The sequence below is a fragment of the Herpailurus yagouaroundi genome, unplaced genomic scaffold, assembly GCF_014898765.1.
Source record: "Herpailurus yagouaroundi ecotype Mexico unplaced genomic scaffold, PumYag 197, whole genome shotgun sequence".
NCBI lineage: Eukaryota > Metazoa > Chordata > Mammalia > Carnivora > Felidae > Herpailurus > Herpailurus yagouaroundi.
In genome coordinates this window covers 20864809-20889211 of record NW_024412428.1, presented here as the reverse complement: position 1 = coordinate 20889211, position 24403 = coordinate 20864809, and the positions used below count along the sequence as shown (strand labels likewise).

The following is a 24403-nucleotide window of genomic DNA, read 5'->3' as shown; positions in this document are numbered from 1 at the left end:
TTTTAGATGTGACAATAAAAGTCACAATCTATGAATGAACAAATTGAGAGATTGGACTTAGTCAATTTTTACAAACTTCTATTCTTTAAAATATACTGCTAAAGAAGACAAGCCCCAGCCTGAGAGAAATATTTGCAAAGCATGTAATAAAGAATTTGTATCAAGAATGTAACAAACTCTCAGGGTTCCTGGTTGGTTCAGTTGTAGAGTATTTGACTCTTAATCTCGGGGTCATGAGTTCAAGCCCCATGTTGGGCATAGATATCACTTAAAAAATAAATAAAGAGGGGCGCCTGGGTGGCGCAGTCGGTTGAGAGTCCGACTTCAGCCAGGTCACGATCTCACGGTCCGTGAGTTCGAGCCCCGCGTTGGGCTCTGGGCTGATGGCTCAGAGCCTGGAGCCTGTTTCGGATTCTGTGTCTCCCTCTCTCTCTGCCCCTCCCCCGTTCATGCTCTGTCTCTCTCTGTCCCCAAAATAAAAAAATAATAAAAAAAAAACCGTTGAAAAAAAAATAAATAAAGATAGGGTTGCCTGGGTGGCTCAGTCGGTTGAGTGCCTGACTGCGGCTCAGGTCATGATCTCACGGTCTGTGAGTTCGAGCCCCGCATCAGGGTCTGTGCTGACAGCTCAGAGCCTGGAGCCTGCTTTGGATTCTGTGTTTCCCTCTCTCTCTGCCTCTTCCCTGCTCACACTTTGTCTTGCTCTCTCTCAAAAATAAATAAAAACATTAAAAAAATTTTTTTAAATGAAAGAAACTCTCAAACTCTCAAAACTCAACAATGAGAAAACAAGTCTCAAAAAATGGGCAAAGGACTTGGACAGTAACTTCACCAAGCAGATACCCAGATAGCAAATAGGTACATGAAAAGATGTTCCAACTTTATTAACCTCATTAGTCTTAGGGAAACAGAATAAAAACCATGATGGAGAAACTGGATATCCATATACAAAAAAATGTACACATATCTATTAGAACAGCTAAAATGAAAAGTGTTGTTAAGGATATGGAAGAATTAGAACTTTGATATACTCCTCTAATAGGGATGTAAAAGGATATAATCAGTTTGAAACAGTTTGGCAGTTTCTTGAAAAGTTAAACATATACCAATATATGACCCATTTCATTGTAGGTATTTCCCCAAGAAAATAAAGCATATGTTCCTATAGACATCTGTATATGAATATTCATAGTTGCTTTATTTTTAACGATCTCTAATTTGAAACAAGTCAAATGTCTATTAACGGATAAATTGTGATATATTCTTACAATGTAATACTCAGCATTAAAAGGTAATGAAGTATTGTTATATACAACAACATGGATGAATCTAAAAACGATATTCTAAGTGACGAAAGGTAGAAAATATAAAATTCTAGAAAATGCAAACTAATCTATTAGGACAAAAGGGAGGCGGCCCAGTGGTTGCTTGGGGAGAGAGGTGCTAGGAGAGAGGGATTTTAAAAAGGCAGGGGAAATTCTTAGGGTTGATGGATATGTTCACTCTTATTCTGGTGACGGTTTCACAGGGGTATAGATGTTAAAACTTAGCAGTTGTATAGTTATCAATTGTATGCATGTTAAAAGTTACTAGTTGTACACCTTAAGTAGGTGCAGTTTATTGAATATCAGTTCTACCTTAGTAAAGTTTTATTAAGCTTAATACATTTAAAAATATATCTATAAAATAAGGGAAAATAACTTCAATTGAAATATAAAAGGGAATTAACATTTATTAGAAACATACTAAGGGGCAAGTACTAGGTAGGTGCTTTAAATAAGAATTACAGTATACATAAATATATCATTTTCTATGTGCACTTTAAATACATTAAGATGTTGAGGCCACTTGGATGGCTCAGTTGGTTGAGCCACTTACTCATGATTTCGTCTCAGATCATGATCCCAGGGTTGTGGATCAAGCCTTGCATTGGGCTTGGGGCCTGCTTAAGATTCTTCTCCCTCTGCCCCTTTCCCCCATTCCCGTGCTCTCCCTCTCTCTCTCAAATAAAAAAAAATTAAATATATTAAGTGTTAAATCCTCACAACCCTTTGGGGTATAGGGACTATTATTATCCTCATTTTATAGATGAGGAAAAGGAGGCATTAAGTCACAAAACTTCTGAGTGAGGGAGCTGAAATTTGAACCTGGGAAGTCTTATTTTAATAGATCTTCATGACATCGATAAGGGTACAGCATTTTAGTTCCAGTTTACAAAATGAGAGAACTGTGACTCACAAAGGCAGTAAATTTTCCAGGGTCTCAGAATTTGTAAGTAATGTCAAGATTTAAACTCAAATTTGTTTTATTCCAAAATTATATACTCTTCGAAACTAGATTGCTTGCACTTAGATTTGTAGTTAAATAGCAGGCCTGATGCTATAATCCTAGTGATAACTCAGACTATGTGATCCACTTCTCCCATACCCCTTTTACCACTCAATGTGTTGTCTGGCATGTTTGTTGACTATAGATTAGAATATCTAGTTCTATCTCTATTTCTATCTCTATCTCTATATAGCATCAATAAGCAAGTAAGAGCTCAAAAATTTTTATTGTTGCTTTGTCTTGACAATTCCATTTTCGATATTCATAGTAACTGTTTCTCTTGAAACTAAGAGATTGAATGTGTGACTTTGAAGGATCTTTTCAGGCTAATATTAAAGCCAGTAACTTGTCTATGCACTTCTATAAGTAGAATTAAACAGATGATGTGTTCTTATATCCCTAAAATTGAACTGGAGGAATTTCTTTTACTTTTCCATGATATCTTCCTTTTCCTGTGAGTGAGTGAGTGAGTGTGTGTTTTAGATTATGGTTACTAGAGTGGGAGATATGGTTTGATATGTGGTCCAAGTGGCCCCCAACGAGACTTTCTTGGTTAAAGTCATGAGAATAAGCAAGAATGCAGGAACATTTGTAAATTGCTAAATAAAGTATTCCACTATACTGAACAGAATTCAAAAGGCATAAAACTTTTACAATAAAAATATTTTTTAGGTGAATTTTGGAGTCAGTATGGTATTAGTTAAGAAAAGTGGCATTGGAATCAGATCTGAACTCAAATCCTCGTTCTGCCTACTTACTATCAAGTTACCTTGAAGATATAACTTAACTTGGGCCTCAGTTTTGCCCATCTGTGAGATGGGTAATACCTCATTGAGTTTTTGTGTGTTAAATGAGATAATAAATATGTGAGCACATAACACAGTATCCAACATACAGAAAGTACTCTAATGAATGTTCTACTGTTAGCTACTATGAAGGTACTTCTATATAAATATAGGAATCCAAAGCCATATCTGATTAGATAATTATTAAATGATGAAATTGTTTTATGATATAATCTCCTGTGTACAGAAAATATATCAAATAGATTACAAAAACCCTGAGTTCAGGGAGTATTGAACCTGATCCTTTCCTATTTAAAGAAACATGTAGCCTAGCACATTCTAAAATTGAACGCTCTTTAAAGGTGAGTTTCTATTCACGTGGTTCCATAGCCAAGATTTGCTTTGGAAATGGAAATTCACATTGACCATGACAGTTTTACATAAAACAAACTCCAGGGGCACCTGGGTAACTCAGTCGGTTACATGTCCAACTTTGGCTCAGGTCATGATCTCCCAGTTTGTGAGTTTGAGCCCCGTGTCAGGCTCTGTGCTGACAGCTCAGAGCTTGGAGCCTGCTTTGGATTCTGTGTCTCCCTCTCTTTCTGTCCCTCCCCTGCTCGCACTCTGTCTTCTTTCTCTCCCTCAAAAATAAACAAACATTAAAAAAATATTTTTAAAACTCCAAATTTAACTTTTAAATAGTTTGAATGACTTGTGCTAATGTATATTTTATATTCTATATTTTTTGAAGCCATGGCCTTTATACAAAGGTACACAGTCAAAAGTTGCAGATACTTATTTTGTTTGTTTTATCTTAAGGCACATAATGTGTATAAGTTGGCTAGGAGGACATTCAGTTAAAAATTCATAACTTCCAGGGTCGCCTGGGTGGCTCAGTCGGCTCAGGTCATGATCTCAAGGTTCATGAGTTCAAACCCCATATAGTGCTCTCTGCTGTCAGCGTGGAGCCTGCCTCAGATCCTCTGCCCACTTCTCTCTCTCTGCCTCTCCCCTGCTCCCACTCTCTTTCTCAAAAAATAAACTTAAAAAAAATGCAGAACTTCCAATGAGATAATCCAGTAAGAATAAATCTTTCAATTTTATTCATTCATTTTATTATACTCCCTCACTAAGCGGTCAGTCAAAATGAAGAGTCGATATTTTTTTTTTTTCAACGTTTATTTATTTTTGGGACAGAGAGAGACAGAGCATGATGGGGGAGGGGCAGAGAGAGAGGGAGACACAGAATCGGAAACAGGCTCCAGGCTCTGAGCCATCAGCCCAGAGCCTGACGCGGGGCTCGAACTCCCGGACCGCGAGATCGTGACCTGGCTGAAGTCGGACGCTTAACCGACTGCGCCACCCAGGCGCCCCGAAGAGTCGATATTTAATAAAGGACAGTTTTATCTGACCTGAAGGAAAGAGTTCCAAAGATAGATCACCTTCTTTGAAATTGCTTTGAAATTGATACCTCATCTTAGAGTCAAAGTTCATACATAGCCATTTGATCTTCTTCACTGCATTTCCTCATTAGTCCATTGAGTTTCCATCAATTTCTATATGATGATGACTTACACATGTACAGTAACAGGCCCAACAGCTGCTCAAGAAAGCTTGAGTCCTCTGTCTTCTGGTGACATCCCATTTAGATCTGACATTAAGTTCATTTTTTTCCCTTCAAGCTATTTCTTCCAAATTTCTTAGTTATTCTTGTTGACAACACAAATTTTCGGACCTTCAAACTTAAAATCTTATGTTCATTTCTTTATTTTCTTATCCTCCCATAGGTAAACAAGTGTTAAATTTGTTACTTCTTATAGTTGCTTCTTTATTATATACTTCAGACCTGTATCTTTTCATTTTTAAAACTGCCCATTTAATCCAAAGCTCTTAAGTGTCTAGTTTGTGTTCTAGGCTCTTGTATTATACTGCATTGCATTACATTGCCTTGCTTGTATTGCATTACATACAGCCTCTTGTTATTTTCCCTAGTCCCCATCCTGTCTTACCCCTTTTCCCACTAGCATATACACACTCTGTATAGAAGTATTGCTAGGTGAATAAAGAACACCTGATTGACTAAAAAAAAGGAATTTAAATAGAATCTCCTTTCAGTGATTCCACCTACAAGGTAAGGAGAAGAACAGAGCCTTCAGGAATTGAATCACAACCTAGACATCTACTGAATGGGAGAGTGTTGCTAGGAAGAGACATTATATATAATAACCACTGGAAAGATAAAAGGAGATATGAAATTCAACTTTTTGCTTTCTTTCCCTTTTTGATTTTCACATAGTTCAGTTGGGAATCTTTCTAGGTGCAGTATTTGTTTTGTTTGTGTTAGTCTGGTCATTATAAAGTTATCTAGGAAGCTAGGAGAGCTGACCAGCAGAAGGGAAAAAAAGCAGTCTATTCTGACTACACTGACCAAAGGGGTTCAATTCATACCAAACATCTTTCTCCCATTTAGAAAACATCCTAGCATCTAAGGCCTTCTACTATAAGCCCATTACTAGTTCTTTTCCTTTCTCTTTCATTTCTCTCTACTCTCATATTTGTGTCGACTGTTCCTATCCAGTTGTCACGCCTTGGACATGCAGTTGCTGGGCCTGCCCTGCAGTAGTTCTGCGGACTGCTCTATCTCTAGTGCCTTCAACAGTGCCTAGCACGTAGCACACAGTGAGCACTCAATACGTGTTGGATGAATGAATCAATGGTTGGTTATCTTTTCTCTCTGGCAATCCAAATCCACTACAGCTTTAAAAACTCTACATGAAATTTGCCTATTCCAGTAAACTTCTATCCATTATCAATCTAGTTTTTAAATCACTTCATTTTCCATATCCCCTTAGCAATTATTTATAGTTTGCATTTGATTCATATACTTACTATGTTTCTTTTCAAACACTCCCACATCCTTTTTACCTATGTTATATTTTCAATTAAAATATATCAAATTTGGGGCGCCTGGGTGGTGCAGTCGGTTAAGCCTCCGACTTCGGCCAGGTCACGATCTTGCGGTCTGTGAGTTCGAGCCCCGCGTCAGGCTCTGAGCTGATGGCCCAGAGCCTGGAGCCTGTTTCCGATTCTGTGTCTCCCTCTCTCTCTGCCCCTCCCCCGTTCATGCTCTGTCTCTCTCTGTCCCAAAAATAAATAAACGTTGAAAAAAAAAATTTAAAATATATCAAATTTTACATATTGGATATGCTGCTCGACAGTGCCTCATGTGCTGTAGAAAGCAAGACACCCGATAGGTGGGCCGGCTACCTCCTTAAAAGGAGGACATTCTCTAGATCATTGTGATCATCCTTGAAAGGGAGTTTAGATACATAGATAAGTTCTGTTTTTTGCTATTTCACTATATATTGTGTGACCTTGAGTAAAATCATTCCTTCAGTGCTTAGTTTAAGAACAAATTAAGAAACTGTTTCCAAAGCAAAAACATTTTAAAGTTACGGAAGAATCTACATGTTGGTACATTTCTCCAGAAATATTTAATGTAATATAAAAGTTCTAGCTGGTCAGGACACCTGGGTGGCTTAGTCGGTTAAGCATCTGACTTCAGCTCAGGTCATGATCTCATGGTTCATGAGTTCGAGCCCCGCATTGGGCTTGCTGCTGTCAGCACAGAGCCTGCTTTGGATTCTCTGTCCCCGCCCCGCCCCCGGCCCCCCCCCCCCCCGCCCATCCCCTACTTGCACTCTCTCTCTGTCTCTCTCAAAATAAATAAATAAACTTAAAAAAAAAAAAAAAGTTCTGGCTGGTCAGTTTGAATCTTTTCTTGTAATTTCCATAGAGATGTCCATGCAGCAAAGAAACTGAAACAGTATTATGTAGAAAATATCACCAACCATAGAAAGACCCCTAATGTCTTCACTGAGAAGAACCAGAGATAACATCCTGATTTTTGCAGTACTCAAGCTACTCCTTAGTTGTCTCATGAAGGAATTAATGTAGTAGAACACATTCAAGGAATTGCTGAGGTCAGAATAAGAATGTGGAAAGTGAAGTGATGAATCACTGGGTTCTACTCCTGAAACCAATACTACACTGTATGCTAACTTAATTTAAATAAATTAAAAAAACAAAATGAGATACCTTAAACAAATGTACAAAGTGTAAGAGTATTTTCTATAATGGATTTTTAAAGAGTTAAATTAAGAGTCATATACTCTCTGGCCTCTTTCTCCATCTACACTGTCTCCTGGCAATAATAAATTTGGGCAACCTATACAAAACAATTTCTAAGGATGCAGTAGCAGTTTCTGCGTCATTCCCATTTCCTCCTCTGTAAAAGAGGGTTAATCAGACATTAACATGAAAATATGGGGGGAAGAAAAATACCAAACCAAAGAACTGAGTTTTAGTTCTACTGACATTTATATATCACACTTCCTGTTTATGATTTCAGAAACGCAGCCATGCAGTGCTTCTATTAAAAACTGAGTGATTAAGAACAGTTTCAGGGTTACAATGACAACTTATCCAAAGGAAAAAAAACTCACTAAACTTACTATTGCCTTCATTGGTGGAATTGCTATCTTTGTTGTGTAAAAAGTTAAATATTTTTCAAACATTATTTACTAATAGTGCAGTTAAAGGGGAGCTTGGTGGTCTTTTGTCCCTAAAACAAGTAATTAGACATGAGTCTTCGTTCTAAATTTGACTAATTAATGGATAGGAAAACCAAGCCAACCCCCAATTTATACCTATAGGTATGTATAGGTGCAAGTATGTATGTATGTATATATGTGTGTGTGTATATATATATATATATATATATATGTAATAATAATTGCAAAAATTTGCTTTTTTTCCCCCTCTGTTTTAGATTTCAGCTGCCAGTTGGTTATTGTTAGGCAGTAATTAACAGTCCCACCTGCAGGAGGGAAAGGGTAGAGGTGAATGCAATTCTTAAAGCCCCTTTCTTTCATGGTTTGTTCTGTCTGAAGCTAATCACGTGTTTATTTTTTAGTGTCTACTTCAGATTTTGTGTGTGGAGGTGTGTGTGTGCACAGAGAGAGAGAGCACCCAAGTGAGCAATAACTCTTCCTAGACATCCAAATCCATGTTCTCATTTCTTGTTGGCCACAAAGATAAACTTGTTCCCAGCTTCCCTTGCAGTTGGGTGTAGGCATGTGACCAAGTTAGAGCCAATGGAATAAGAACAGCAGTTCTGTGTACTACTTTTTAGTCTCCTAAAAATACTCGCCTTCTAACAGACTGTCATAGACAAGACCCTCCAGGAGGCCTTGGAAGTTTGGTACTGAAAGCCTAGTTACTGGAAAACCTTGGAAACTAAGTAGTGAACTACTTGTCTGTTTTAGCAAGAAACTTGTTTATTTTAGCAAATATAATTGGAGCCATTATACATTTGGGTGTTGATCTGTTATGGCAATTAGCCTACCCTAATTAATGTAATACATAAAACTTGTATTTACAGTGTCCCTGTGATGCATGACTCCAGCGGGTGGGCACTATTTACATTGTAATGTATGTAAATGGCATTTCCTGAAGCAGGATTAAGAAGCTACAGGTATATATACATATGGATATCCGTGTGTGTGTGTGTGTGTGTGTGTGTGTGTGTGTGTGTGTGTGTATAAAATAAAATAAATTTTCACCCTAGGAGTTATGCAATACTTAGTTCTGCCAAACTAACTCCAACTTCTCTCTTGGATTTTACTGCACACAAGCATCGATTTGTGATTGATGATGAGGGAAAATGTATACTTAGGATACAAATCAGATCTCTTTCTTAGATTTGTTCAACTGTTACTATATAGTGTTCTTATAACCTAATAAATACCTCTGGTATGCATTAGGCTGAAAGAGTGTTAGGATCCCCTGCCTACCCCCACCCACTCCAAGCTTACTGCTATGAGTAACAAAAACTTTTCTGATTTACTTTTCTCATTTGTAAGACGAAAGTTGGATTGTGTAACCTCAAAGATCCTGTCACTAAAATTCTATTGATGACTGTAATGTCCATAGCTATTGGTAGAAGTAATCATTCATGTGAGTATTGGTTTGGATTCCAAATTCATCCTATAGATATCATTAAAAGTAACTTGAAGCAGGGGCGCCTGGGTGGCGCAGTCGGTTAAGCGTCCGACTTCAGCCAGGTCACGATCTCGCGGTCCGTGAGTTCGAGCCCCGCGTCAGGCTCTGGGCTAATGGCTCGGAGCCTGGAGCCTGTTTCCGATTCTGTGTCTCCCTCTCTCTCTGCCCCTCCCCCGTTCATGCTCTGTCTCTCTCTGTCCCAAAAATAAAATAAACGTTGAAAAAAAAAAAAATTAAAAAAAAAAAAAAAAAAAAGTAACTTGAAGTTTTAAAAAAAGGTACGTAAGTTGCACCAGTTCACAAAGACGCATATCAGAAGTTTCACTCTTCTCCTGAACAAAAACTATTAAGTTGAAAAGGTGTTTAACTCAGAACATTTTTTAGGGTAATTTTAAAGCAGTGTGTCACCTGATCCCTTTGCCCATGGGGGGAGAAGTACCAACACTAGTGCAGAATGTGAGATCTACTGAAATAATGTACCATATTGCAAAAAAAAAAAAAAAAAAAAAAAAAGAAAACTAAATAGCAGATTGTGTAGTTGTTCACTGAATTTAATAGTTACAACTTTAAATTTTATTTCTCCTAATTGTATATTTGTGTTCTAATGTTTCAGTGTAGTAACCATTAATATTATAGCAAGCTCAGAATCATGGCAATATCACCAAAGTCATAGTTACCTTTGTCATAGTTAACACACTAAATCACATTTTTGGTGTAGCTAACAGAAATGAATATTTATTTGCCTATTTGTCTGCTGTTGGGGCTTTAATCTCATGGATTTCAACTATGGGTAAAGCGAAAATATACATCATCCAGACTTGATGCAGGCACGGGATTGGCTTTAATTTATTCTTTTACTGCAGGAGAGCTGCAGAAATATGGACCTCACTCAGGGATGATACTGTTTTAGAAAGGAGAAAGAACAGGCTCTGTAACATTGTCCAAAGTGGAGTTTTTTTATATTATCAGAAAGCCATATATAGGCTGGAATAGATAAGAAGGAATCAGAGTGATTTTTTTTTTCCACACAAAAGGAATAAAACGAGAAAGCCTATAATAGTATTTATTTTGGGTACTAGGAGACAAGTATAGATTCTAAAATATCCTTACAATACTGCAGAAATTGGGAAAAAAAATCTTCAGAATGAGGGCACGGATAAATACATTTTGGTATATATCCCTATGTTGGAATGCTATGCAGATATTAAAAACATGTTTTTAAAAAAATTTTTTTTAACGTTTTTTATTTATGTTTGAGACAGGGAGAGACAGAGCATGAACAGGGGAGGGTCAGACAGAGGGAGACACAGAATCCGAAACAGGCTCCAGGCTCTGAGCTGTCAGCACAGAGCCCGACGCGGGGCTCGAACTCACGGACCGCGAGATCATGACCTGAGCCGAAGTCGGCTGCTTAACCGAGCCACCCAGGTGCCCCAAAACATGTTTTAAAAAATATTCAATAACATGAAAAAATGTTCATTATAAGCATTTATTCTTACTAAATCCTTTATTCTTACTAAACAGGGATCAGTCTTATTCTTTCCAACCTCTGTCCTCTTTCTGCCGTTTCCTCTCCATCCCCAGGATAAATAGGAGCACAATGGAAGAAATGTTTAACACAGAGACACACAGATCGTGATATTTAGAGCCTGAAGTGATTTTAGAGATAATGTAGTTAAAATCCATCAGTTTGCAAAGGAAATGGGCACTCTCAAAAATGAAATGTTTCATCTAAGGTTTCAATTCTTTTAGTATTATCACTTGCTAAAACTTAGGGTTTCTTACTCCCCAAATTGGGAATGTTTCACTTTCTACTTCAACATTGCTATATCAGAGATTGGGTCAGACCAGAGTAAAGAGAGTAATAAAGGGAAGGCCAAATTCTAGATACTCTTTCTAGTCTATCCTTTCTTTTGGAGGGGGAAGTACTGGTTACAAGGGGATGACAATGACCAGTCATAATAGGGTATCTGGATGTAGAGATGTCTATATTTCCTAATAATTGAAAATCTTTAATGTTTTTCTTAATACAACTTTAAAAATTCTTGGGGTAGAACACAAATCATTTCTTTTTCTCACTTAAGTAATATTGGTAATGAAAGTGACTAGATTATAGTTTAGGACTATTTATTTATTCATTTGCTTTTGTCTATCTCTTCCACTAGAATGTATCTTACAGGAGGAAGATCTTTTTTCAGTTGACTCCAGTGCCTAGCAAATGTTTGATACACAAAAGATGTTTAATAAGAATTTGGTGAGTGAATTAATAAAGCAGTAATCCTTTATTTACTTAGACTAGATTTCTTCTGGATATTTTCCTCAAGTTTTGCAATCCTATCACCAGTCTAAATCAGTTTTAGAATTAGGTAAATCTGCTCTGTTCGTATGCTCTGTATTTCAGTCTTGCACAGTAGAACTGTTTTGTAATATTAATTTAGGCGCTGTTAAAACTCTTGTGCCAAGTTTACTTAGTTTGGGAATGATGTTGGCCTGCAGTTTTATTTAACTGAGCCATGGAGGTGCCCCGGCCTGCAATTTTATTTAGATTTCCATCCACAGATGAAAGTGTACATTTATACCATGAATTAGTGATATACATGTGATGTACAAGTCAGGAAGCAACATTGTTGGGTGAGTATATTTGAAAATAGGAAAAAAGAGATTGTGATGCCTTGAAAAATAGAAGCATTAGGCTGAAATAAGTATATATTTAAACTTACATCCTCAAATTAAGTGTAAGTTTTGAACCTGACAAAAACAAGTAGATATTTTGAAGAGTGGATTTTTCCTTAAAGTAAGATATTAAAACCAAAACACTAAACCCAAACTTAAATATTAATCTCAATTTTATTTTTTTAATTAAAAAAAACATGTTTATTTTTGAAAGAGACCAAGTGTTTGGGGGGGGGGGGCAGAGAGTTAGGGAGACACAGAATCCGAAGCAGGCTCCAGGCTCTGAGCTGTCAGCTCCAACTCATGAACGGTGAGATCATGAAGTTAGACGCTTAACCAGCTGACCCACCCACCTGCCTCATCTCAATTTTAAAAGGTACCCCACATAAAATTTTCTCCTTAGATTTATTTTCAATATAAAACTGTGTAGGAAATTAATTAAAAGATTTTTTTACAGCAAGAGGCTCCTGGGTGGCTCAGTTGGTTAAGCGTCCGACTTTAGCTGGGTCATGATCTCACAGCTTGTGAGTTCAAGCCCCACGTGGGGTTCTGTGCTGACAGCTCAGAGCCTGGAGCCTGCTTCAAATTCTGTGTCTACCTCTCCTTCGGCCCCTCCCCTGCTCATGCTCTGTCTTTCCCTCTTAGAAATAAGTAAACATTAAAAAAAGAAAAAAAATAAAAAGATTTTTTTTACGGCAAATGTTTTACCATATGAAGAAGTTTAAAACTATTGGCCTTTTAGCTCACTTCTAGGAATTTATCCTAATTTAGGAAGTAATCTGAAATGCTAAAACAGATGTAAGTATAAAAAAGTTCATAGTAATATTACTTAGAAGAAACTAAGGAAAATAGTTTAAATGACCACTTAAAGGAAATACTACTCAAGGAACATTATACAGCCATTGAAAACATTTTTGAAAGAGTTTTAAATAATTTGAGGAAACATTTGTGATATAGTGTTAGGAAAAAAGGAAGTGTACTCAAATAGTTTAAACTTCATAAACTTAAACTACATGGAACTAAGACAACCTCAATAGTCAGTTGCCTATAAATAAAAGAATTATTGGTTTTTTTCTGCTGTCCTTTACAAAAGATGTTTCCTTTACTTATTTTATTTAAACATATTTTCAAAATTTTCTTCACTTACATGTACTACTTTTCTAATCAGAAAAAGAAATCCATTACTTGTCATAGATATGTGTTCATGTCCCAGTGATATGTTTTCAGTGTCATGTCAATATAAATATTGTTGAACAATAGAAAAGTTTGTTAGCATATCAATCCAAATAGTGGAGTTTCCAAAAAAAAAAAATACTGATATATATCCTATAACTTGTAAAATTATAATGGTTTAATATAGTTTAGTAATGATTTTAACATAGCAGGCTCTCAGCATGTTTGTGGATGATGGAGAGAGAGAAAGAGCACCTCAATTTACCAAGTTCCTGGAACGTGTCAGTTAGCTAGTACCTTTCCCACCAAGAGTTTAATCATACAGTATAGTGTCAAAAAGCTGTCCATAAAATTGCTCTTAGTTTGTGTGGTATACTTTTGCAAACTATTACTTTCTACTTCAAAAAGAACAGTCTCTTATGTGCTAAATTAAAAAAAAAAATGTTTATTTTTGAGAGAGACAGAGTGTGAGTGGGGGAGGGGCAGAGAGAAAGGGAGACACACAATAATCTGAAGCAGGCTCCAGGCTCTGAACTGTGAGCACAGGGCTCCATCTCATGACCTGAGCTAAAATCAAGAGACGCTTAACCAACTGAACCACCCAGGTGCCCCTCTTATGTACTAATTTTTTATAACCACAGAAGAGAGAAAAATTTGTTCTTACCTTGTTTATTTTGGTCAGCTGTAAGCTTCAGGTAAGACTCTGTGATCTGACATCATCAGTAAAAAGGTTTCTTGTGGAAATAACTGGCAACAGTACTTACCCTGTAGGCTTGTTACAAGTTTTAGAGATCATGTATGTAAAGTCCCTATCATAGTGCATTGCACATTGGCATTCAGTAAATGGTGGCTATTATGACAGTATATAATATTACTATGACATCTTATTATATTCCTATATAGAGGGTGAGTTGAAAAAATATGAATTATAATCTATTTTAAAACATTAATCTAGACTTCCAGATAAAGATGGGGAGTAAGGGAAGAGCACAAAATTTCTCTCTCCAAATATCTTACAATATAGGAAAAACAAACAACAGTAAAAACTCCTTTAAAAAAAAAAATGTCTACAACCTAAGCCAATGAAGGCCAAAATAATACTATTATTTGAAAACAAATACATTTGGAATTTCAAGAAATGAAATATGGTTGGAAATCAGATTCTCAACAAAAGGCAAGACTGGCAATCCCAGCACATTCCCTGAGTCAATTCATTCTTCTTTTCTCCTAGATGATTATGCCTCATCTCTGAGAAGAGATGATATAAACAGTTTCAATATGATATATTGTTTATCCAGTTCTAGGGGGTAGTGGCTGCTTCCTGAAGTTACTCTTATTTTCACTACTCCCTTTTTGCATTTTCAGTTCTATAGCACCTATCTGACCAATTCTTTGTACTCAGTTTTTGCTGTTGAAATTCTTAACAGCAACCAGAACAACTCCTCTGAAGTATATACATCATCTCCCTGCTCCTCATCAGACTTGGAACAAAATTCAGTCTCCTCACTAGGGCCTACAACCCTTTTTGTGAGCTGGCCTATCCATTTCTCTAGTCTCATCTCTCACCACTTTCTGGCTCTAATTGGCTCTGATCATTCTGTCTTGAACACACCACTTTCCCACTTACAGGGCCTTTGTACTTACTCTTTTCTGCGTCTGGATTGCCCAGGTCTTCCCCTGACTTACCGCCTAACTTCATTCAGATCTCTTCTCAGATGTCATCTTAGAGAGACCTGCTCTCATGCTCCATTTAAAATGCACAATTCCTTCCCCCATTCCTCCCAGTTTCCTACCTGGTGTTTTTCTTATTACTACCTGACACTGTTTTAAGTTTGTTTATTTCTCCCTCCCCTATCCTTAACTAAAAGCTCTTCATAAATGTAGGAATATGTTCTTATTTTCCACTAGTGCTGGCACTCAATACAGTCTAGTTGATAAATGCATTTAATAAATTGTAGTCAATGTAGAGGAAAAGTAGAACAAAGTAATTGCAAAGAAGATCATATGTAAGTGAGACAAAGATAACATAAAGCCTGATTCATCTCCCTGAGTACATAATGCAACAAGTGAATCAGAACAAGCACTGTAAAGATGTAACAGAAGAGAATTTCCACAAAATAATGAAAAGAACTGAATCTGCAGGAAAATATTAGACACATAATATTCAGTATTGAGGCATTTTCTGGTTAAGCTACTAACCATAAAGAATGAAGGAAAACCTTTTCAGACCTCCAGGAGACAACTAAATAACTTATCAAGAGGGAGGAAATCATGCTGGCCTTAGACTTCCTCTAAGCAATATTCAAAGTCAGAAAACAAAGGAAAAATGTCTGCAGTTTTAAGGCAAAGCCAGCACGACCCCAAACTATTATATCTAAATAAGTGTCATTTGAGAATTGATGAAAAGACCAACACAAGCATCCATGGATCCATATAGAAGAAAACCCCAAAATTACTTAGTGAAGAGCAGATAATTGATGAATGAAAATTCAGTAAGATACTGAGAACCAAGGCATATTGTGAGCACGGGATTAAAATGCAAATCAAGACCAAATGATCAAAGAAATTAGGATTATAAAACAAATAGACATTAAAACCTCAACTTTGTAAAAATAATGATGTAATGATGTAAAAATATATTTTTCATAGCAGAGTCTATTAGCATTTCTAAATTTGAAACATATAAAAGTCTCCAGACTCTTTTTTAAACTTCAGATATTTTAAGAAATAAAATCTCTTGTAGTAAAGAAACATTTTTGTAAAAGTTCAGCAAGTACTTCAGTTTATCTTACCACTTCCAAATTAAAAATTTTAATTTAATGCTTTTAACTTAAATGTAAAGTACATGTTCTGATCTTAAATAGATTATCTTATTTGTATAAATGCATAGAAATATGCCTAACATGATATTCATTTAAAATTGATAGTAAAATCTGGGATCTGATATTTAAAAACCTTCCTGTAACTTTCTACATTGTTTAAGTTATTTATCAGTGAACATGTGTTATTTTTATGAAACTAACAACACTATTACCCATAACAATGTGAATATACTTAATACTGCTGAACTGTACATTTAAAAATGGTTAAGATGGTAAATTTTAATTGCTATGTCTTTAACCACAAAATTTAAAAATAAATATTAAAAATACTGTTAAAAAACTTATAAAATAGATCTAGCCAAGGGGCACCTGGGTGGCTCAATTGGTTAGGCGTCCGACTTTGGCTCAGGTCATGATCTTGCAATTCGTGAGTTCAAGCCCCATGTCAGGCTTTGTGCTGACAGCTCTGAGCCTGGAGCCTCCTTTGAATTCTGTGTCTCCCTCTCTCTCTGCCCCTCCCCCGCTCACACTGTCTTTCTCTGTCTCTCAAAAATGAATAAATTTTTTAAAAAATTTAATAAAATAGATCTAGCCATTATAGCTTTACAGATGGATTATGACTATGCTAAATTTTTCTTAAATCAACTTTTCCACCAAAGGTAACCCATCAAATTACACCATTCACATAATACTCTGTACTTCCTGCCTATACCTTATCTAATTTAATTTTAGAAAACATTGTTATAAGTATGTAAAATGAAGAATACTTATAAAGAGTAATATGTTGATACTTTATTAAATATCCTAGTGTTACATAAGAATGTAAATATGTCATTTGATTTATGTATTTTGGAGGAAATCTTTTAATGATTTTTTCTGATTGTTAAAATAATTTGTGCTAATTTTAGAAAATATGGGAAAGAAAAATTACCATAACCACATATAATGCACTTTGCTATATTTTTACCCATCCTTTTACTATGCATATAAATGAATACATCTTCAAATAAATGAGGAGAGATAGTTTTCTAGCCTAAAAAATTGAACTGTACATTAAATTTAAATATTAGTATTTTTCTGCATTAAGACTTTTAGTGATTGCATAATATTCCATTAGATTGATATACCATGGCTCATTTAACCACTCCTTTACTGTTGAATATTCAGATTGTTTCCTCTGTATAGATGCTGTACTGAATATATATATAAGTCTTTGACTTTGTATTTGATTATTTCTTTAGGATTGGTTCCTGGAAGTGGAACTACTATATCAAAGATTTGGACATTTTTAAGACCCCAGAAAGGTAATATAGTAATAAATGCGACTGTAAATTTTAACACATTCTTAGCTACATTAGTTATTAACACTTGCATTTTCAATCTTTGTCAGTCTGATAATAGGGAGACTCATTGTATAATTTGATAAAATTGCATTTTTGCTCATATACTCATATTAATAACTTAACTACCTCAAGGACTTAATATTCTTTGTCTTTTCCATGATGCTTACTCAGCTGGTGAAGAAATGTATTTTTTATTGACTTTGGCAGTATTTCTTTTAAAATAAATTATATTTTGAACACATAGAAAGGTGAAGAAAAATAGCATAAGGAAGGATCCAGATTTATTTTACTTAGTAAAAAAAGGTAAGATTGTATTTAATTATTAATGTAGTGGTAAATAGAACATTATTACTAGAAGCTAGCAATATCATATTTTATTTATTGAATTTATTTCTTTATTGAAATCACACTGAATTTGTTGCTTAATGTGCCATTTTCACTACAGCACTTTCCAAAATGCTTACTAAATGCTTAGCTTATAAGATTAAGAAAAACATTCACTAGATAACTACTTTGAAATAATTGTCCCAACCCTGCTTTCATTCACGATGCCTAGAAACAGACTTGCCTACTTTAATTTTCTTTCGTGTTGTTATTACTATGAAGTCATTCTATAGATAGGGTAATAAGCATTCTGGCATAAAGAAAAATAGCATCTGTACAACGATATGGCACAGTTTGGTTGGGGCTGTTCCTCCTTCAGAACTTCATTACATAATTTGAAAGTGTTTACTTAAGCTCCTTTGGGCTGCCTCCATGGTAGCTATGAAGTCACAGAATTAGGACCAGTTTGGGGCCTGATAACAACGTCTGTTAGTTTAATGTGAACACTGTGTCAGTTTGTTTGTTTTTTTTTTATCATTGCTGTATAAGAAACTTTAAAAACAAAGATATACTTAATTCATTTCATTTTTTAAAACAAGTATGCTTCTTCAAAAATCAATAATACACAAAACAAGGGATTCATAAATGTATGTTTGCTCATTGTCTAGAGGTATTTATTTTAAAATCTGTATTCCATACCATGAATTCACAGTATGATTTTGACTCAGTATAATTATAAATAATTATGCAAAATTACCAAAATGTGTAGAGGTATTAGACAGCCTTTAGGAGAGTATGAATTATTAAAATTCTATTTCTACACCAAGACCACTATTTCTATCTCTAAGTCATAAAAGAAATCTAAGAGAACATCATAGATGTATAAATTATAATAATATCAGCTTTAGGAGAATTTAAAAAGATACCAGGTTATAAGAAAAAATTATTTTCTCTTGATTACTCAAAGAAAGGTAATATTTTCAGTTCCTGAGAGGGAGAACTCTTGCTCCTTGGCCAACCAAATAACTAGGTGTATTGGTTTTAAAGAAAAATATTGCAATATGCATTGTAAACATGGAAGAATCATTTAAATTTTGTATTGTAATAATCAAATGGTATATCACCTTCAAGGCAACGTGAAAATTTTTTATAAAATACCTAAAATCTCAACCATCCCTTTAGAATTACTGAGTTTTATGAATAAACAAGCCTAAGTCAAGATCCTGTTATCTAAAAGCATATAGACCTCTTAAAGAAATGTCATTTTGTTTTAATTATGTAACATGAATTTATTATAAAATTGCTTGTTGGAATAATCTCCATAGCATTTTGCTTTTTAACTAACTTTGAGAAGTTAAACTGATGGCCTTGCCAATGATCTAGTGAGGTACAAAGTCAGGGATAATTCAAGGAAGAAACAGAAAAAACCTTTAGGACCTGATCATCACTCTGGAGGTATAGCCACTCTAGGGATCCTACGTGGATTGGGAGAGAGGGGTTTCTGTGTATAGGCGGCCTGATCTGGAGGGGGAGGATGGTCAAGGCGGAGAAGAGGGAAAGATTATGAGACAAACTGCCTACTCAGATTGGTTTAGGTTTAGCTTTGCTGTAACAATGAAATGTGGTCGGTTTTTTTTGTTTATTTATTTTGAGAGAGAGCGAGCGCATGTGCATATGGTATGATCAGGGAAGGGGCAGAGAGAGAGAGAGAGAAGTAGAGAGAGAATCCCAGGCAGGTTCTGCATTCTGAGCCTGGAGCCCAACATGGGGCTCCATCTCATGAAGCATGAGATCATGATCTGAGTTGAAATCAAGTCAGACACTTAACCCACTGAGCCACACAGGTGCCCCTGAAATGTTTAGGTTTTTATATGTCATTCTCATATCAAAAGAGGATGATTGTTTGGTTTCTTATGTTTAAATATTTTTAATATATGATACATTGTTTATAAATCTGTTTATCGGAAGTTAATATGTGTGGTGATTTTAAACTAAATATTGCCAATTCTTTGACACGCCTTCATTAAAGGATCAGAGTCTAATTCCCCTGTCTAGAATATGGATGGCTTCAGCGATTTTTTTCTAACAAACATAATGTGATAGATATAATGCTGCATGACTAGTTAGGTCATACAGCTTCATCTGGCTCACTGTCTTAGGACACTTGGAACCCAGGAACCCTGTTGTGAGAAAGCCAAAAACAGAAGGACAGGCCATTGTGTAGGTGTTCTGACCTGATAATCCCAGCTAAGGTCCCAGTCATCAGTGAGTACTAATCACTAGACATGCAAATGAACAAGCCTTCAGATGATACAAACCTCTAGCCTATGAGCTGCTCAAGATGAGGCCAGGTGCATTAGAAACAATCTCTCCCTGCAGAGCACTACCCAGATCACATGTTCATGAGAATGCTGTTTTAAACCACTAAGTTTTGGGGTGGTTTGTTAAGCATTTGAATCCCTGTTTCTAGGGACTAGCTCTAGCTCAGGTTAGCTGTAACAAGTAGGAAGGAAATGGAGGAAGCAAAAGAAAATGTCCTCCCCCCCCCACTTTTCCTCGTTTCCTTAGATTGAAAATCTTAGCACCTCCTAGTACTAATTGTTGGCAATTAAGTATAGTTTTGAAGTGCCATTAGGAACAAAAAACACCATAATGGGGACCTGGTCATCTATCTAAACTCTTCCTTGAAGGCTTAGTGTCTGAGCAGGAAAAAGAGAAAGCTTGAGTCTATTTCTCCTTTTCTTCTCCCCTAAGTATACCTAGTTTCAAAAAGGAGGGGAAAGTAAGATTTAATCATTTCTTGCCCTCGTCTCTCTTCTGAATTCAAATCTTTTAAAGGTGATTTTTTTTCCCCACTAAATGACTACACAGACACTTCAATCTTATGAAGGGACCACACCTACAACATATTTGCATTCCTTATCAAGGAAGCAGGATTTACTGACCAAAGTGATACACTAAGGACACCACTCTGTCTTCCTTGAAAGGTTCCTCAGGCTCCTCTCCTTCTAAATGTGGACACTCCCTAGGGTTCTCTTTTCAGACCTCTTCTCACTTGACACACTTTCTGGTCCGTCTTACACATTCCCATAACTTTAGTTACCACCTACATTTTAATGACTCTAGAGAGCCAGACTTTACTGCCAACCCTGATGGGATAGTTCCCTGATAGCTGCAATCCTACACGGACAAAACAGGGTTCCTCCTCCTGAACCTGAGGTCCACTCCTCCTCCTAGTCTACACACTAGAGCAGAAACCTGGGGATCCCCTGTCTTTGCCCCACACAACCAGTTTTCCATTCCACCAATTCATTACTTTTCTCGAATCCCTCTTCTCTCTAGCCCCACTGTCATTAGGTACACAGCAGTGGTCCCAATCCATTCTTACTTCCATCACAGGCTGCTTTACATTCCATCTTCAAGTTCCAGCACCCCAACCAATGTAATCTTTTCACACCTGACCACGCACTTCCATTAAAATATCCTATCTTTGTTCTCCCTTTCCTATAGGTATTAATCTTGAGGCCCAATAGTCCTTTACTCACAAACCCCTTGACAATGTATACAAAATTGTAGTATAGGTCTATAGATACGTTTTTATGGAGAGAGGCCATATTCCTTTCCATAGGTTCTCAAAAGGATATGTGTCTGCAAAAAGGTTAAAAACTTGAAGGTCTCAGGCTAAAGTCTGAACTCCTGGTCTTTGTTCAGCTTCCTTTCTCATGCCTGTCTTCCCTGCCCTCTTGTCCCGTGCTTCTCCCTCTGTAGTTCCAGGCCTTTGTACATGCTGCTTTACTTGCTCACCTTGGGAAGCCGTTTCCTTTCGTAGCTGGCCTAACTTTTGCCATCCATGAAACCACCTTCTTTCTTTTGAGAAACATCTCAGGTCACACTACCTACAGAAAACTGTGCAGGGAGGGCTAGCCCAGCTGGGAGTCAACTGTTGGCTCCCTGAAGCCAGCCTAGCAATTGCTCTTTTTTAGCATTTATCCCCTGGATTTCCAAACCGGAAAGATGGTGGTGGGAGTGGGGGGGGGGGGGGGGGTGGGGGGAGAGGGAGAAAAAAAATAAAACCTATAAAGCCTGTAAAACAAGCAATGACTGATAATTGTTTCTGCAGCACTTATACACTGTAGAAGAATGCCAGGCTGTAATATACATTTTTATAGTACTTTCTGGGGAGGAAGAAATTGGGTGGCAAATATGTAATTTATATTTGCCAGCAGTGTTGGTGATAAATACCACACACACTTTCCTGTTCCAGAATATTGTACAGGAATTTTCAACATCATCCAGTTTTCCTTTATTTTATACCTACACACCTCATGGTGTTACTTATTTAATAAATCCTTTAACAATGCAGTTCTGATATTCTATAACTTGCTAGGAGGACTGCTGGGTCATATATCTGAATTATTGCTTCTGGTTCACCCAACACCAGAACAGTCTACCATCACAATGTGTCCCTAAAATTCTCCATCTACTCTGGAGTATGTTCCAACTTTTTAAAATAAAACTTGGGTCTGACTAGTACACGAGTGAGACCTGCTGTGCCTTATAGCACAAGCTCTAGCCTTTTCTCTTAAAAAAAAAAAAAAAAAAAAGTTCTTTTAAATTGTTGTCGCTTAACATAGCTCTTTGCCCTTCTCAGGCCGACTGATCTGAGTGAAGTGTACTGCCCAGGCTAGTAAGGCATCAACTTATAAATAGCGCTTACCGCGCTGAGTCACCAAAACCCCGAGTTTCCCCAAATAGCTTATAACGACTGCAGGAATCATAGCCCCCCGGAGTGGTGACTGACTCCCACCACACACCCGCAGGACTTTAGGCCCGCGCCTTGAGTGGGTCCACAGCCACCAGGCGCCCCGGGAACGCGGGCAAGACCGCCAAATTCCCAACCGAGAGTCGAGTGTTGGACCTCGCGCGCACTAGGACGGCGCTCTTGGGACGCAGAGGGACTTGGCCTTGACTGCTCCGGGGCCGCCCCGCCCCCTCCGGAGCTAGGAGCCGCGGGGGGCCGGCACCAGCCTCCGCCCAGCGCCACCCGCTCACACAATGGGACGTGTCGGGAGGGGGTGGCCACGGCTCCCGCTCTGGTCCCAGGCCCGGGTCTTTGGATTGCTGGGGAAGCAGCGACGCGCTAGGGCAGTGAGGAAAACCCCTGTCCACCCTCCGTCCCCTCCCACGCTTCGAAATGGCTACAGCCGCAGTTACTGGGGGCTGGAGAAAAAGAGATGGGGGAGGGAGCGGAAGTGCCACCCCCTGCAGTCAGAGGATGGTGACGTCACCCCTACAGTCAGCCTGTAGCGGGGGCGTCTGCCCGTCACGTGGTGCAGCCCCCCCTCCCCGCCGAATCCCGCGCGCGCTTCCCTCCCCCAGCTCTGACTCCCACCTCTCCCCCGCCCCTTCTCCCCAACTTTCACCCTCCCAGCTCCAGCACTGCTGTCAACAGCGCCAGCTCCGCCCCCTCCCCCGCGCCCAGAGTAACCGCCACGGCGGCGCGGCGGGCGCTCGCGCACAGGTCCTGGGCTCCTCGGAAGGAGAGCGTGCCCCCTGACCCCACCTTGCCCCCCAGTTCCTGGCGCGCTGGGTGCGTGGGCACCGGAGCCAGGGTGAGCGGCGGCGTGTGGCAACAGCTCTCCTCTGCTCAGCCCTCCCACAGCAGCCGCAGGACGAGGCGGAGACGCCAGGTCCGAGCTCGGAGGGGGCGAGGCACGCTCAGCGGCCTCCTGGCCCTGGCACCTCTCTGCCGGGGGTCGGTCCCCGAACGGGAGCGGCAGCCGGGAGCCCGCCTTCGACCCGCGCCGGGCGGCCGGCGCCCAGCGCCTCCGCAACGCTCCCGCCTCCGCTCTCCTTGCCGCCTGGGCGGCGCACGCTAGTCCTGCCTGGCTTCGTCTCTGGCCGCGGCGCGGGCAGCGGCCGTAGGACGAGGGGCCAGGCGCTGACCGCTTCCTAGAGCCCCCTCGGTCACCCCGCCGTGGACTGCTGGGGTTGCAGATTTGGTGGCTGTCACTGCTTCGCCTCGTTCTATTTTTCCCCTCAATTCCCTTCTAAAAGTAGAGGCTTGGGGGAGGGAAAAAAACCAGTGTAGAAAGGGGCGGTACGAACTGACCTGTCAACGGCGGAGGAGGAAGACCCCCGGTCGGGGCGAACTCTCGAGCCCGCGCGGGGACCGGAGCCCTGGGTTCGCGCGGAGCGGTGCGGCGGCAGCCGTGCCTCAGCCAGGTGTTCCCCCCTCGGCGGGGCCCGCGCTACCGCGCCCGCCCCCTCCCCTGGCGCGGCGCTCCCCGCCCCGTCGCCAGGGACCAGGGAACCCCCCAGCTCGATTTTTTGTGCAGTTTCAGCAAAGCTCCGAGGAAGTTGGTCCTTTTGTTCCACTATTTATAGATTGCGTCAACATTGCGAAAAGGAGAAGGCGGAGCGGTGGCCCCTCCCCCTCCCTCCGCCGGCTCCTGGGAGAGAAAAGCCCCAGCACACGACCTAAGTACACAGCGAGCCAGCCGCCCGCCCGCCCCCGGCCTCCTGCTTGCCGCTTCCCCCTCCTCCTAGCCCGGGCCAGCGCGCTGCCAACCCCGTCACGTGCCCGCTCGGGAAAACCAGCTCCCCGGGGCTCCGCGCCGCCCGCCAGGCTCCGTGGCGGCTGCGGCCGCCTCGCTCAGCTGTGCGCCCAGCTCGTGGGTTCCGGCTGTAGCCCGAGTGTCGCGCACAGCGTGGGCACCCACATCTTAGCCACCCGGTGGAGACCCCTGGTCCGCGGGTCGAGGGTGTGCTCACAAACGTTCGGCGCTTCCGCCCTCCACCTCCCCCACCCCTCCGCTTCGGGAGCGCCACCGCCCTGGCCGCGAAGTGTGCGCGCGTTCGGGCCTCGCCTCGGGGCCAGGATCCTGACTTG

General features: G+C 39.4%; 1 long non-coding RNA gene across 1 annotated transcript in view; it reads right to left on the bottom strand.

The window, feature by feature from the left end:
• The window catches only part of LOC121012931 (uncharacterized), a 92972-nt gene extending 69131 nt beyond the window's left edge, over positions 1-23841 (bottom strand). The window contains exon 1 of the long non-coding RNA XR_005782411.1: positions 23624-23841. This is a non-coding gene — a long non-coding RNA (uncharacterized LOC121012931). The remainder of the gene's footprint in view (positions 1-23623) is intronic.
• Positions 23842-24403: the final 562 nt, after the last annotated feature.